The following is a 16,896-nucleotide window of genomic DNA, read 5'->3' on the forward strand; positions in this document are numbered from 1 at the left end:
ATGGTTCTTTTTTCTTTTCATTACCTGTGCTGTCTGCTCTCAGCTCTCCTTCACTGGTCACATTTCAAAACGTTTCCTGTCGTAACAGACGAGCAAGAGCCTTTCCGCAGGGCTGCAAGGGGAACGCCGCTCCGGCGGAGGCAGGGCTCTCTCCCAGGCGTAGCCCGGAGGTCTGGTACTAGAGGCTGGTACCGAATAGCCGCGTTGAGCATGTTAATTAATGGGAGAGAATTTTGCTAGGTTCAGAACTTGGTTTGGATGAACACACAAGAATTGGGCTATAATTTTCAGGTAATGAGCTGGACTTTCCCCATCCTGCTTATCTTCTTTTCCTGCCTCCTGACCTCCCCGGGGGGACCTGCTTACTACTACTTGCCTTTGGAAGCACTTTTGGCTCATCATTTTTTTTTCCTCTTTGACCCTGCTACTGGAGGAGGTTCTCTCAGGAGCACCTTTTTCACCTTCAGCAGGGCTCTCATTGCTCCATAGAGGTCCTGGGGAGGATTTACACCCTTCCTCTGGAAACACAGAAGTTTATGTCAATTCCTACTCTTTCACAGACACGTCAGCTTGTCAGGGACTATCGTTCATTAAAAATTTAATAGAGGAAACCTGACGTGATTGGTCTCTTGGTGCTACAACAATATAAATGTTTAATAATGACACGATGGTACATTTCTATTAACACAGCTGGCATTCTGTACTTAAGCACAATGGGATAATAGTTCTCTTTATGACTACAAAGCCAGTAAAATATTTATGTAATAGGTGGATGGACCAAAGCTACAGTGAACAGCACAGAAGAGGCAATATCTTATGACCAAAACAGAGAAAATCTCTAGTGAAAATCCCTATTGCTATTTGTATACTCTGAAAAAAACAGTTTCCTCTGAGCTAGAATTTCTACGTAATTTTTCCCATGCCCATTGTGCATATCCTCTTTTATCATTCATTCATGTTGTACTAGGCTAAACAGAAATGAGATAGAAACGCCTTCCTTGCCATCAAGTCAATTAAGCTGCTAGGGCATTATGTTTAATTTCAGCTGTACAGTGTCCAGGAGGTCAGTCTGACACTGCTTATTGCCCCAGGAAGTTGATGTTGACTGTTGCTGCTTTTTCCCTCTTGAAAACTTGTCTTCTAGTACCTGGGTTTCACCGTGGGCTGGCACACGACCACCCTGTACGGGATTTCATTTCTTCAAGGAACACACCGCTTTAAAATCTAAACAGTAATTCCATTGAGTTTTAAACTCGATTTATAATGTTGTGATAAAGTAAGAGCAAAAGAGAAGGTCACGCAAGAGATTATGGGGAACAGCTAGAAAATGTAAAAACACAAACGCCCACTGCGTCCCCAGTGTGCCGCTGTCTGTGAAATGCAGGCATTCCTTGAGGGCATCTCCTGGAGAGAAAGGCAGAGGGGTCCGACTGGTCACTCCTCAGCCTCCCACCCTCTCTTACCTGCTGGGGACGGTGACCAGAGGAAGACTGGGCAGCGCGATCCTCTCCTCCGTGGTGTTCGGGCACTGCTGGGAGGCCTGCCCGGCCCACCCAGACTTCTGGTTAGATCCTGCCCTCTTGCGTCTCTTCTCAACGTCCTTAAAATAGCTTCTGGGGGCAGTCCATCAGCCTAATCCCACGTGAGACAAGAAAGGCAGACCACAGGTCACAGAGGTGCTGGGAGGATGCTTGCTGCCTGTAGCATACCCTGAACGCGCCGGAGGAGTAGCATTGCTGGGCATTCCCACAGCAAGAGAGAGTCTAGTTGTAGCTGAGCCCCGCAGCAGTGTACAGACAGCAGTTTGGTCGGACGTGAATGGCAGGAGCCATTCCACAACTTGTACTCACTTAGGCATTTAGTCTTTGAGCCTTGGGAAGCTTTTCGAAGCTATTCCAATTATGCAGCCATAGCAAAGCTGATCTCTGTATAAAGCACGTGCTATTTACTTGACGGAACAAATGGAGCAAAAGCTCAGACTACCATGCTGTGTCCCAGACCTCGCAGAGATTTCAGGTGCTTGGTCTAGGTGCATTGTGAGCGGTTCTTTGACTGCTGTAGCTCTACTCTTTAATGTAAATTCTTCTTTCAGGATTCTGGATGAATTTTGAAATTTTATGCTGTAAATGCCTAAGTTCATGAGTTGTTCCACTGACTGCTGTGGGAGGATTTGTGGAGCAGAGTATGGATTGCTATAATCAAGGAATCGTAACGTCCTCCTCTAAAAATCACTGGAGAAAGCAGGTATTGAGCTTTATCATTCTCTCTCTTTTCCCTGGATTTGCTTTTTCTCATCTGTGAAGTCTTGTGGGTAGGGACAGTTTGACCTGGTAGAGCAACAATTCATTTTTATCTTTGAGAATACCAAATCCAGTTTTTATGTAGTCTTCCTAAGTATTTCTTGAAGGTAAACATTGAAACTGGACTTTTTTCAATTCATAGTTGGAAAATTAAAGCGTCTTATTTAAAGAAAATATTTCTCCAAACAATTTACTCTGTCTTTGAACTAATGTAAATAACAAAAAAAAGCCGATAACGTTTAACAATCTAATCAAAAGTATTACTTCTTCACTGCTGATTTTTTTTACTTCTTTGTGCGGTAACTTGTAACGTTGCATAAACTTGGCAGTTCAAGGTATGTTAGAGCGTAATTACTTATTTATCCAATTAAATCAGGCACTTCCCCCTGCAGCCGTCACTGAAACGCTGTGTCCCTCGGCCAGGCAGTGGAGAGCACTGGGCGCTGCACATGCAAGGACAGAGCCGTTCTCCATCCCGCGCACAGTGATGCTGCACCCACTCTATGTGAACAACAAGGCATAGGGACAGGTAGGTTGATACGCCCGATATAAGAACCGCTATGCACTACCTCTGGAGCTACTTTCAAACCTGGGGCCCACAGCCTGAGTCTTAAGCTAGCAATACATCTATTATATGTGTAAAAATAAAAGTAATCTTTCCCTCCCTTTCTTCTTAACTTAGAAAAATATTTTGATTAGTTATACAGGGTGGAAGAAGAAGGAACAGTAATTTGGAGCAGGGGAAATGTGTGTCTGTCGACTCTGCAGTAGCCCTGTCATAAAATAATGGATTCTATTTTTAATACGTACCATTTGGAAAGCAAAGCCCCTTTTAAAAAGCTTCAGAACTCATGTCCTTTTTAATTGCCTGGAATTCATGGTGGCTGTGTGAAAAAGCCATAAACATATACAATCATAAAAACACATTTAGACAACCCAAACAGAATCAGTGCCATATTATTTTAGTTTATTATTCCTTGTGGAGTACAGATTGGTCTTCCTACTTTGATATTTATTTATACCAAGGAACTACAAGAACACAAATGCCACTCTTGGGATAATCCTAATGCTGAGGCCAAACAGAATACACATTGCATCTGTCTCATTTGCAGTAAAATGAAGGAGTGTTAGGTGTAATCCTCCTAATGAAGGACAAAGTTGAAGGTCAAATGTAGTCTTCAGGAGGAGTGTGTCATCGTCAAAGTTAGAGAACTGAAGTTTTGCATTAAAAAGTTTTCTTAAAATATCAAATAACTAAGAAGGGGAAAAGTAAAATGTAGTTCTTTGGTTTTATTATTCTTTTCTCTTTGAAGCCACTTAAGGATTCTGTTCAAGACTTTAGTGCTCATATGAAAAATTAATGATGGGTTTTTGCTAAACAGAAAGCCTTTTATTTTGCACATGATTAACAAAGAAAACCCAATGCAGAAGTGAGATACACAGCAGGGGATGGTTCTCTCTGAGGCCAGCTCACAGCTTCACACCAGAACATTTATTGACATGGGAAAATACCCACTTTTATCTAAAGACAGTTAAATAGATAGGATATGTGCAGGGCTGTACATACTAAATAACAAGGAACAGACTCTTGACAAAGGAAAATGTCAACCAAAATAAACAAACAGCCTAGCAGCAGGCTGACCCTGCACCGTGCCTGTGGGCTGTTTTGAGTCTGCTGCAGAGCCAAGCGTAGTGTTAGTCTTTTGCTAGTTATTGTCAGGAAGCAGATTATGAGCGCAAAGGCTGGAGGGTGACTGCAGTCTGCCTGTAGCAAAAGAAAAGCCAAGGACGTATAGGCAGAATATAATATACATAATTCAGCTCTGCACTCTGCTCACATGCTATTTTGATTTGATGTTCCTTGCCTACAAAGACCTCATTTTGGGGGGGCCTGGGGCCTGGGTACTTTTCCCGCAGATCTTTCCCCATATGCAAAATCACAGAGGGTGAGGTCATGTAAGCCTGTCAAACTGAAAGCATCCTGGTTTAATCCTGTGGCTGTTAAATATACCCCTCAATTTTTAAACCTTCTTCTTGTTTCATTCAGCCAACACTGTGCATCTTCTGAGGATTCAGAAGGGCCATCTGCTACCCACAGTCTCAAGAGGAAAGTCAACCAAAAGGTATAAATTTCATAACTTGTAATGACACTACAATGGGGTTGACTTATTTTAAGCATAAGAAAAGACAAACAGGCTTATTACTGGTGTACATTTATGATTTGCCACCAAGTGCAGGAAGTTTTTATAAATATCTGTTAAATACAACAATGCACTACACAGAGCTAAGTGGGGTTATAAATCTCTAGTCAGACTCAGGGTTTCAGCTGTCAGACAAGAATGACGCAGATCACCCTGGATGGACTGGACCAGAAGGATTTCTTTTGTTTTCTTGTCATACTGGTGAAAGGAGAATGATCCCCAAAATACTGTCATTATGAGCTACAAGCTACAGTTATCTCTAGGTTTAAAATGGATTTCTGTTAGTATTTCAAAGTACCACACCTAGGTATGCATGAAAAGTGCAGAATTACAGTCTGAAACAAACACCCTCCCTGCTGTTCTATATACAAACTTCATTTCCTTAAAGCTTCGTTCCCACAGATAGCGATGAAGAACGTTACCCATGTTATCTGGAGTCTCCCTTACTTTTGAGGTAAATAAAATGTGGTGAGAGTTAAAGTTGATTAGGATTGACTGGTCTTTTGCAGGAGGGGGCAGGGCTCTGTTTTGACTAATAAGTTATCATTTTTAAATAACAGGGAATAAATTGCGCTACGTATAAAAAGACATTAAGCCACAAATAGAGCACTGGATAACAGCATGTATGGGCTTTTCTAAAAGGCTTCATGTTTTAGTTTGCTTGAACCATTCTCTTGAAGTTATCTAGTGGTAGCACAGAAATACAGTGGCTGTCGTACAATTATAGAACCAGGTTGGCTGAATGATTGAACTGGCTAACTGCCATTTTCACAGCAATTAGTTTTTTTCTTGTAGATTTTTAGATCAGATCCCCGCAGGAACAGATTGAGTGGAATTTTTATATTGTTACTATGAATGTTTTGATATTGCAGTAATGATTTTTTGATATTTGGTAATAAAACCTTGAGATGAGAGCAGTAGAAGCCTCAGAGTAGCTTTCATAATCTACTGTTTTTTTGTGGTGGTGATGTTTTTCTTTTCCATCATCAGTTGTTCTTTTTTTATTATCATTTTTGTGGGTATTTCTCTCACTGCTTTTGCCTAACACCAAGTGCTGCCAGTTATGAAGTGTATAAAAAAAAAAGTGTTTAAATTATCCTGTCAAGTACTACTAACCAAACACGAAGCAGCACAAGTTTGAACTTTCATCATTAAATACACTGGGAGCTTTGCTACTGGATACATTTAGAAAAAAGATCAGGCCTTATCTGAGAACAGCTAGGGTGGTTTCAATAGTGTGAGATTATATTCCAGTTTGTAACTCAAGATTTAGACAAAGAGCTGGTTTTAGGAATGAATATAATTTAGGAATGAATATAATTTATATCCTGCAGTTGTAATCTCTCTAGAAGAGGAATTGTGTTATCAGGTGTCATCTGCAAAACATACTGAATGTTTTGGCACTGAAAATAAAATATGGGGACATAATCACACAGCTATCAACAGCAGAACTAGAGAATAGCTTGCTAGAGATACGCGTCCTTTGCTCCTCGGATCCTCCCACCTACGTATGCAGCTTGGCCCCACTATTGCCTCCTCACCTCTGCTCAGTGGGAGCACTGACTTGTGTTTCTTTCCTCTCCTCAACCAAAAATGTCCATGAAGTCTATAAGTATTTATTTATTCTTGAGACTTAAGATGCTTTTTTAATTTTGGCTGAAATTGACTGGCAGCCTCAAAAGTTCCTGTGAGGCAACAGGAGAGAAAAATAAGGACAGACAGACAGCAATGGCATTATCCTCATTTCCTTAGGATACCAAGCTAAAAATGAAAATGTAACCTCAGACCCTTTGCTGAGGGCTTCTCCTTTGAAAGCCTGGATAAGAAAAGATACAACCCAGATCAGAAAAGACATCTGGGATGATTACTCTATTCTTGCAACTGTATTAAAGGAGTCAAGAAAAGAAACTAATAGGTTTTAAGTCTTTTTACATCACCATTATTACTATTTTAATAATAGTAATATTTTTATTAAATTTACTTTTCATAGAACAAAACTGTCCTGCAGTTAGAGAGATGCACAGGGGGGTGGAGTGCGTGTATGTGTGTGTAGAGGTTCACCCCCTCTTCTGCTGATGCTCTCTGCTAGCAAGGCAGGCTGAAGAGTGGGCTGCTGTCATTTTTTACACCATATTGCAATCACTCTGGGAGGTAAAAACAACTAAGAAAGCAGGCTGCCATCAGCCAAAACCCCCTTCCCTAGATAAGGTATACAGCAGCGGGGGCGGAGAGGTTTTCAACTTCTGTCTTGTGTAACAGGATGGAGTAACGCCTGCGGAGGTAGCTTACGAGAGGAAAGCCAGCGCCTTCCCCCTGGACTCCCCTCACCTCGCACTGTGGTCACTTACAGGCAGTTTGTAACCATTCAGGTGGGTGTTCGGTATCTGCACAACTTGACTTTAAAGCTTTTTGAAGCTCTTCAGTCAATCCACTAGTGACCTTGAACGATCCTGCCACACGTACTGGCAATTGTGTAGTTCATGCATTTCCATGCAAGGCACTTTTAAACCATTACATATTGGAAAAGCCATTTGCTCTGTTAGAACTTGCGTGGAAAAATGCAAATATTTCATAAGGACAAGTGGGAAGAGTATTGTTAGGCTATTGATGCCACATTTTGGTCTGCTGAAAACTTGCTGCAAAACAGACCTCTGTACTGGAGAGACTGAGCAAAATGGCCATTACAGTGACACACTCTGAGGAATTATTGATTAGATGTGAGAACACTAATCATGCAATAGCAAAGACTAAGCACGCTGTTGTGACTACTATTGGCATAAAAAAGGTAACATTTCAGTGTCAGGAAGCCAGAACATTAACAGTAGCTGTCCCAGACCTAGCCATATCCCTTGCCACATCCAGCACCATTCCTCAGTCTTCTGATTTTCCAGTGTCTAGACAACCAGGACAACACACATAATGTTGTCTGGAACAAGTAAGTTAATAGATATATTCACTACACTAGATAGATGCTAGACCTGAAACGCCTGTCTCCAACAGAGCTAGAGAATGTGTTTTTTTCTCTCAAGCATACCTGAATAATGGCATCAATTTCAAGTTTTGAAATGGCTGATTGATTTTCTGTTCGATTCTTGTAAATATTCCTTCCTCCTAACAAGCTAATTTTGTCCACTTCAAGTATTTAAAATTCAAAAATGAAGAGGCCCCTAAAATTATGAGCAAGACTAAAAGAAGACTCTTTCAAAACAGTAGTTGTTTCTTTCTCCCTTTCCCTTTCTAGGCTTTTTTAAGGAGCTCATCAAAGGTACAACCTAAAAATGAGAATAGAAACTTACTACACATTTTTTAATGAATGCCAGATACTGCACATATTTACATAACTCCAAGCTCTATGACTTCAAGGACATACATATGGAATTACAGCATTTATTATAAGCTCAGTAAGTTGTAAATGTTTGCCACAGGATTTACCTGGATGATACTTCCTAATTTCCACATCCCTTCTTTTCTGGCTTTGTCACTGTACACTGGTAGAGTTAGTTATTCATGAAAAACAACCACAAGTGCATTCATTACGGGTTTCACTTGGAGAATAATGTATATAGCCAGAAAATAAAACATCTTAACAGAGCGTCTATAAGCCCCAAATAAAAGCCTCACAATATAGACAGTATTTAGGCTATCAGATGCCAACACCTCTGCACAACGTTCTCAAGGGGCACCTGGCTGCTGCTGAAGACTTGCAGGCTGTTTTCCTCGTTGTCCCTTTTCCCCCACCTTTGCTGCGGTCCTGTTTCTTTCAGATGGGGCCAGGGCACTCGAGGTCAGGGGCGCACGCCTGGCTCCCTGGGCTCTGAGCTGCCCAAGAGCCTATAATCTGTTTGTTAGAGGCAGGGAAAAGCGAGTCAAGACAAAAAATAAGTGCAGGAAGGTTGCTGACTACGTGTCATATATAGTCAGTTTTGGAGAGAGACCACAAATAAGTGAAACCTTAGAGTATATCTCCTTATAGGCACCTATTTCTGGGCTGGTGGTACTTGCCACCTTGTGCCTGCAGTTCTCTGGGCACTTCAGGATTCCTCACAGATGGGAGGAATCACCAAGGTATCGTAGGCACCGGCAACTCCACAGAGTACTTAACCAAATAGGGTCCCGAGAGAGATCAGTCCCTTCAGTGCCAGCTCGGCCTGCCAAGGGGACGGGGGATTGGCTCCACGGCTGATGAGAGCAATCAGATTGCCTGTTCAGTGCAGAGTCTTTACATTGCAGGGATGAAAAGCTCCAAGGACTTCACTTATGCTTGATGGTCTTGTAATTAAATGTTACAGACTTGATGAGCATTGCATTGCAAGCCTCAAGGCTAATTTACATGTTACCACCAAAATGTCTTATTTTAGTTTGCTTGTAAAAATACCATACAGACATGACTGCATGTCATTGCAAATGGTTTATTTCAGTGATGCTTAGGTGGCTGAAAACTGAAACAGGTGACTCTCAAAATTACTAAAAGCTGCACATAATTACTGCTAAAAAGTCCTGTACAGAAGCACTAATACTTCCCCTACAATAGCTTTTTTATGAGTGAGAAGGCTTTCCTGATGTGACTGACAATGCTAGGATCACAAACAAGCAGCCTGCCAGCAAATAAAGAACAGCTTTTTTGAAAACAAAGTAGTTTGATTCAATTATAGTATTATGTGCATAATTAAAGTGTGTGTCACTTTTCCAAGAGTTGCCCATAATTCAAAACAGTAAGGCAGGGTGGGAGGAAGGAGAGAATAATGAAAGTAGGTAGGAGCCAGTTGTAAGACCGGTGATATGCATGATGCCATTATAAGGTATTTACTGGCACAGTTAAATGCTTTATGTAGTAAAAGTTGCTCGTAGTGATTTGGGCTACGTGACTCATGCAGATGTTTACACAATGGATGAGTGAAAAGAGAAAAAGCTTCTCAAGACTCAGCATCCATTTAGTACATGTCTTCATCGGTTTCTTGTTCCGAGAAGGTCACCCCATCAGCAACATTTCAACACAGGCATATCGGGTGGACTGAACTGCAGTTCCTTACAATTCACACTTTAATAATTATTTGACTGACTTCAAAGTTAAAGTACTGCCACCACTTATTGGCATATATTAACAATAATAAATAAGACTTTCACTGAATTCAAACTCTTAGATAAAGAATATGGTGCTGATGCAGAAAAAAGGCAGAAAAATATCAGGTGACTTACCCACAGTTTGCAGCAGGTGAGTGGAAGAAACAGAACCTCTGGCTGGTGTCCTTTCTTCCAAGTCATCTTTCCCATGTTTTTGCTACAGTAAAATGATTTTGCATATGTCCTGTCCTGGAAATATGAAAAATATATGCAATATGCAAAGTAGCCAATTGGACTACCTTTTGGAATATATCGTTGTTTATGAAAGGTACATCTTGAAGCCTAAACAGATTGCGTGCAATTAATTGCATACTGTCACTAAGACTACAACATTCTCCTGCCAATTTGTAAATAAGGCCTAGGAAATACCCTAAAAACCCCTAGGAAAGGGGTTTAGGCAGTGGGGTAAGTTTTTGTGGCTAAAGAAAAAGCAATGTACAAACATACTGCAACATTAGTTTTTACACTCCAGCCTTTAAGAATTGCACTGACCCTGTAAGAGAGAACACGGTGTAATGCAGAGTCATTGAACACAGCTAGGCTTCTCCATAGGTAAATATTTTACATAATCCAAATGAATAAAATCCTTGCTTACTTGAAAAGCTTAAAAAAACCAGTCATAAAGTACTAAAAGAAAAGCTTCTTTTTGATTAAAATCTTGGCAAATGCATGAGCATTTTTATACCCTAAAGATGTGCTGAATGGTGTTGGTGAAGTGTGGATCATTCCAAATATATGGGATTGCAAACAAAGCAGTATTCCCTTTATATCTTGATAGTGACCCTCAAATGATCTTTGTTATAAATATGCCCATCCTGGTGGCTGGCCAATAGCTTACTCAATTCCTTTTTCTGGGCTGTCTAGCTCTTTTTGTATCACTGTTGTTGCCATCCTATATCTCACTGTTTCCCTCCATAATATTCAATAAATACAATACATTTGGTGCCACTGCTGATTTGCTGAGCAAGTCAGTGGCCAGCTCGGTGACTCAGACTTGGTCTCTGTTGCAAAGGAAAATGATGATGCCCATCTTTCCAGGTTTGAACCCTTCTGGTGAAAACGTAATATCAAAACCTTCAGTAATTACTGAAACAGCACTCTGTCACAAGCTACTAGGGGCACTGATGGACAATCTGCTTGTGGATATAGTTAGAGGAAGGGATACATAAGCAAATATGAAATGTGAAAGGCCCAACTTGGAAATTTTTTTCTTCAGGGGATAAAATGTACATGTTGTGGCAGTGCACGTGAAGGGCTAGATACCTATATTCACCCACAGTTCTTTCACCGCCCTTGTATTTCATATACCTGCAAAAGTGACTCCAGTGAGAATCTGGCCCAGGGGTAGTTGCCAGAACTATAGTAAGTGCAATTTGTGTCACCTCTGCAGTTCATGTACACCTCAGTGGTTTTGAAAACAAGTCAGCTTGGCCCTTGGGAAAGAGCAGGACTGCCTGCATGTCCCAGCCACCCCGCACACCGGTGGCACTGGGGAGTTCCTCGGGATGCCGAGTGTACAGAATCCCCTTCTCCACACCCCCAAGAAGGGTAGCAGACCCGGAGTACTGCTCCGTATAGGCACTTCCCTGTGCTCTGTGCACCTGAAAAAAGCGGAATCTGAAAGTTGACTCTTCGCGTGAAGCAGTTCTTCTGGGTTTTATTCTTTTTTCTCCCTTTATCTTGTAGCTGTAGCAGTTCCAGAAATGACACAAAACATCCAAATCCACAGATTGTGAGGTAAATTGGAAGTTGAGAAAAGGTGAAAGAAAATATGCACTTGGAGCTTGACAGGGTTTGGATCAAAGTCTACAAGGAATCAGAACGCCCAGACTACTCCGCTGGGGTACCCACCACTGTGGGTGATCTGCCTGCACACGGAAAACAGACAAACTGTGAAATCTGAATGTCAGACTTAAGAGGAGAGAATGTGTTGCTTGACCCAAGCTAAATTAATAATGGCACATTGCTTCACAATTTAACAATATTTAAACATTGTTCTAAATATTGAATTGAAAACATTTTGGTTTCTATGAGACATACAGCCCTCCCCCCCACCAAATCAAGGTGTTTTACTTCCTTTTAATATTTTTTCTAAGTAGGCTGCAATTGACTCCAGGGAGAGAAAATTTCCTTCAAAAATCATCTTTGGGTTTTAAGGTTAAAGGCTGATCACACAAACAACTATGCCTCTCCAGCATTTTTTTTTTTTAATCAAAAGGTACAAAATCTAAGCGTCCGCATCTCCTTGTTTGATTATTTAGTTTGTTGTAGCATTTAAGACTCTTCGCATTTCACCAGAAGAAGATTCTTCAGTCTGTAGCTATGGTATTTTCCATCTCGTGTCACTCGAGCAAACTGGCTTGCGGCTTGCCCGCCGGCGAGGTGGGCGCAGCGCGGCACCAGGCTGCCAGCCCCTGCCGGAGGCCCTGCGCCCCCGCACTCGCCCGGCCCCCCAGGAGAGCGGCGAGGAAGGACGCCGCCGGGCTTCCCGGCCCCACGGCAGGCCAACGGGGATGCTGCCTGAGTGAGTACGGAAGGGTGGGGCTCTTGTTCGGAGCGGCAAACAGCTCTTTAAAAGATTGGATGTGTTCAGAAGACAGAAGACTGCAGTGCTACAAATTCAGAAAGCAAGGGATGATCCTTACGTAACGCCCTGCCTCCCCTTCCGCACAGCTAACGCGGTGCCGTTGCACCCCACCGCAGGGAGCCGGCGGAACGGTCTCCCTTTAGCCCTGGACCTTACTCTTTAGAGTTAACTCGACGTACTGTGATGCCTGCCAGAGATCACCACGCACAAAAAGCAGACTACAAAAAGCAGTGTGGGACAGGCTGGCATCATGTTCATGGGCTGTCCTACGGATTTGCTCTATCCTTCCTAGACTAGGCGTTTCCAGCCATCTGTAAGTGGTGAGAGTTTGACTGCTGTCCAGGGTTTTGTGCCCCCTTCTCTCTCTCTCTGCCACTGAGGTCACTATCTTTAAGTATTATCTTTATCTTTAGCTGCCAGTATGTTTCAGGGCTTAACCCTGTTCCCGTTAATGCTACCTCTGCAGGTGCTTCGGGCAAGCAAGGAGACAAGCAAGGAGACGGAGAGCTCTACCTCCCGGGGCTACGGGCCTGTAACTCCGCAGCTTGCCTGGTCACGGCTCTGATGAGGTGTCAGCGTGTGCAATACAAATACTATCTTGGGATACCAAACTAATTTTAATACATAATACTTCCATGTCACAAGGATTTTGGAGGGTAGAACAGAGGAGGAGGAAAGTGCTGATTCTTTCCCTTAGAAAGAGCCTTACGCCTTTGTCTGCCCTCGACACCTGCCCCTCGCAACTGGCTGCTGCTGTGATACGCACGTCCGCTCCCCGCAAGGCCCCGCTCCCTGGAAAAGGCTTCCACAGGGTCAGCCGACAGCGTGAAATCCCACTCAGTCAGGCTGGCTTTTACCAGCCCTACTCTATTGCCCTGCAAGAACAGCAGAATATTTTCCCTGCTCTCTGGAGTCAATTCCTCCGTTATCATGTCACAAAAGAAAAGAGGCTGTTTGGTAGCTAAGGAAAAATGCTGACTTTAAACCTGAGAGAGGGCTCTATCATTTATACTAATGAGCTCACTGGTGGGGAATTTGTAAAATTTTATGATAAAAAGTAGCTGTAGTCAGTATTTGATAGAATTTACTCTCTTACTTTTTTGCTGAAAATACTTATAACTACTAATAATTTTCCCATCCAAACCTAGAGAGGAATAAATACAGTGAGAAATGTCCAAATAGAAGTTCAAAGAACCTGCCAGTAATCTGATATTTTAAAGAGTTATTCTTTAACTACAGGTTGATCTAAATTCTGATGCAAAGGCTGTAGATACTTTTAACTGATCAAATAACTAGTTAGTTACTCAGGAGGAGGAGCCCTTAATGAAATATTTAATATTGGGATTTTAATTGCTGATAAAATGCTGGTTAAAATGTAACCTCCCAGATCTGATAGTCAACAATGTCATGTCAGGTTTTGATTTTGGATGGAAATGTTAACTCCAGCTCCCAGGGATTGCCCTGTAATAATTCCTACCTGTAATAATTTCAAACATATGTGTCCGATAGGGTCGGTGAAAAAGGGGAGGTAGTCCTAATGGCCTTCCCTGTTAGCATACACTGTCAGCATGCTATATAACAAAAGGTAAGGAAATTTTCTGGTTACTGCAGTTTATAAGGACCTTGACCATCCTATTCAGAACTAGAATAAACTAATCTGGCTGGAGAGAGGAACACTGGTATAAAACTAGAATAAATGGAAGAAAACAAAGGGGTACCAATAAGCAGGGAGGAATGGAGATGTCTCCAGCTGGGGGTGGCGGATGGAAAGCCCTCACAGGGTTGGCATCTACCTGAGATACAAATGGATTGCCACCACGTGTTATTGCCCCATCGAATTTTTCTCCTCTTACCTACTGCATCTGTAGTGCTTAGACTCCTCAGGGTCACCGGTTCAGGTCCTGGAAAAAGCTGGCCAGAGACGCAATATGTTGTCTGGGATGCATTCTGTGTGGCCACTCACCGCTGCATGCAGAAGAGAAGTAAGTCCTTAACAAATGGTTTTCTTCTTCACTGGTGAAATATTCCATACGCTGGCTGTACTTCTCCCACCTTGTTTTCTAGCTATGGCTAGCTGTGTTTCTGTAGTGCTGGCTGTGCCGCCACTAATGGCAGTGGTTTTGACTTGTTGTTTCGATAGCAATTTGGGAAGGGGTGTTGGACTATGTGATAGGCAATGATCCCGTAGGAGGAATAGCAGAACGGTAAGCAGTGAACATGGAGACTTGGCTGTGAGTTTACTATTGCTGAGGAGAAAAGGACAGACTGCTGGGAGAAAGTTAAGTAGTGGGTAGGATAAAAATGTATGGAAGAGATACAAGAGGGACACCTGGTTTATAGGCCCATTACTGAAGTTGTATTTTCCAAATCCTTGAGTCCTGCATGGTACTGGCTATACAGCAAAACAAGACAGACCAACAGAAAGGATTGGTCTGAGACACTGAGAAACGGCTGAGAAGCCAGCCTTGCATGTGAATGATCACAATTACGATCATCTTTCAAGTAATACATTGCATTTTTCACAAAAAATTGTCAAATCTACTATTCTTGTTGTGCATCTCTGTCTTAGTATGGCTCATATCACAGTTGCATTTGAATTTCTTGGTACATAAAAGATTGTGCCTACTTTTCTCCTTCCTACCTAGATTCCCTCAATCCTGTACCCATCACTTTGCACCTAATACAGATGAAGTGCTGAAGCATTGCCACTTTTTTTCTTTTCATTTCTTTTTTTTTTTTTTTTTGAGAAGAGCAGCCACTAGAGGGGAGGATGCACACAGAGAAGTCCCACTCAGTGCCTTTGGTGGAAGAAGGAGATGGCCTTCCCCAGTAAGTAAAAGAACCTCAGAATTTTAGCCAGCATTTGTCAGCTGGCCTGGTTTATCCTTTCAGATAAAATATATTGAATGAGATTATTTTTAGCATTGCAGTTTCACCATACATCTTGAAACACAGCCAAAACTAAGGGGCAGAAAAAAACTCATTGGCTAAATTACCCAGAGAACATTGGATTACCTGTTCAGAGTCGTTAATTCTGCATCTAAACAGAATCCCTAAATGCAAGAGTACTGAGTAGAAAATAAAGCCAACTAACAGCCCCTAATGACGCCTAATTATTAGGACCTTCAGTTGGCATTTGGACAGCATTTGTTTTAATTCTTTTAAGTCTGAAGTGGCAGCAAGACTGAAGTAGCCACAGTTATAATTACAATGAACACACAAAGTATTCCAACTCGCGCTGGCTTTAACTGAGTGTTTTCTGGCAGCTTTGGTTGGAATTTTGCCTTGTTAAAATATAATTACATGTTTGAATTGTGACTAATTTCCTATTTGAGTTATTTATTCACAACAATGCACTTGTTTTGACAGAAGCCTACCACAAGAAAAACAGATTAAGCTGCTGACTTTGGCATCATCGCTCATTTAGGATTTTTTTGTACTTGAAAGACAATATGCTAATATACCATCCCAGTAATGCATTAACTTTAATGTCATCAGTAAAAACAACAGCAGCGATCCAGCCATAAAGCAGACACTTCCTCAAGGTAAGACTGCAACCAAGTGTTACTTAAAACAAATACATAAATAAATAAAAAGCTTGACCGCTATGTTGCATATGGACAAATACGGTTGCATACTCAAGAATGCTTAAAAATTGGGTCAAGGATGGTGTTTTCAAATATCTTTAGTATTGAGCTAATGTTTTTTCCCAAATTTTAAAGTGATCTCATGTAATATATAAATGAGAGATTAGAATTCAAATCATGTATTGCAGGCAGCCAATAAAAAGGAGCGGCTGGCATTATCTACAGTATCTTAATAGATTGCGGTGTTCTTCAGAATACACAAAACTCAACATCCGTGGAGCCCAATGATCCTTCAAGTCAGACAGTTTTATATTCATTTATTTCTGCAATCCCCAGTTTGGTTCAGACTGTATAACAGTTTTCCTTCTAATCTTCTGTTTCCAACTACCCAGATCTGTCAGAAATTCTCACTTCTGGCACTAAGATTTGCCATGATTGCAAAGTGCAAAAGGTGAATTTTTATTCTGACATTTTATCACTATCTTTTTTGACTATTTCAAAGCATGTTACAAATGTGGAAAATATGAAGCTTATTTTGTTTGGTATTCTCTGGCCAGAACTGAGATCTGAAAGTTAAAAACAGAACTATTTCTCTGTAGGAAGGAGTACCTGATTAAGTTTGGGAAGTATTTAATTTGATCAAATAAAATTACAGAATGTTTGGATATGCAGATGATTACCTGGCAGTTAATCCCAGGGGCACACCAAAGAAGGCATATCCATGCTGTAGGGTACATACTGCTGACCAGGTTTTACCCTCAGTGACGCCACCTTTCTCCTGCAACCACAAGCGATCCCCAGAGAATTCCCTTGGCCTGGTGTGGGTCTCTGCTGGCACCTGCACTGTGCCGTCTGTGCCGTTTTCTGTCCTTTAGCTGCTGTGTACAACTGACATTGGCAGACCTGTGGCAGAGCAAGCATCTGTGGCCCTTCTTCTTCTGTAGGGTATGGAGCATTACAGATAGTGCCTGCTGCACAGGACCGTGGCTGTGCATCTGCCCCTGCTGCGTCCTCTCTGGCTGAACTCAGTCTGCTCTTTCAGTCACCTCAGCTGCTCGCTGTGGAAGCTGAAGGTGACATCCTGAGCAAATCACTGTAAA

General features: G+C 41.9%; 1 long non-coding RNA gene across 9 annotated transcripts in view; it reads right to left on the reverse strand.

Moving 5' to 3' along the window:
• LOC112984393 (uncharacterized) overlaps window positions 1-16,896 on the reverse strand; it is a 32,797-nt gene that overhangs the window by 12,485 nt on the left and 3,416 nt on the right. Inside the window, exons 1-6 of one of the 9 annotated variants that reach the window (XR_010391418.1) lie at window positions 14,063-16,475; window positions 10,931-11,490; window positions 9,698-9,811; window positions 3,111-3,184; window positions 1,464-2,327; window positions 25-185 (exon numbers count right to left, since the gene is read on the reverse strand). This is a non-coding gene — a long non-coding RNA (uncharacterized LOC112984393). Of the gene's footprint in view, window positions 1-24; window positions 186-1,463; window positions 2,328-3,110; window positions 3,185-6,042; window positions 6,187-9,697; window positions 9,812-10,930; window positions 11,491-14,062; window positions 16,476-16,896 lie in introns of those variants that run through there. The other 8 variants (XR_010391414.1, XR_010391413.1, XR_010391416.1 and 5 more) reach the window with 8 other exon arrangements.

The sequence above is a fragment of the Dromaius novaehollandiae genome, chromosome 13, assembly GCF_036370855.1.
Source record: "Dromaius novaehollandiae isolate bDroNov1 chromosome 13, bDroNov1.hap1, whole genome shotgun sequence".
Lineage (NCBI taxonomy): Eukaryota > Metazoa > Chordata > Aves > Casuariiformes > Dromaiidae > Dromaius > Dromaius novaehollandiae.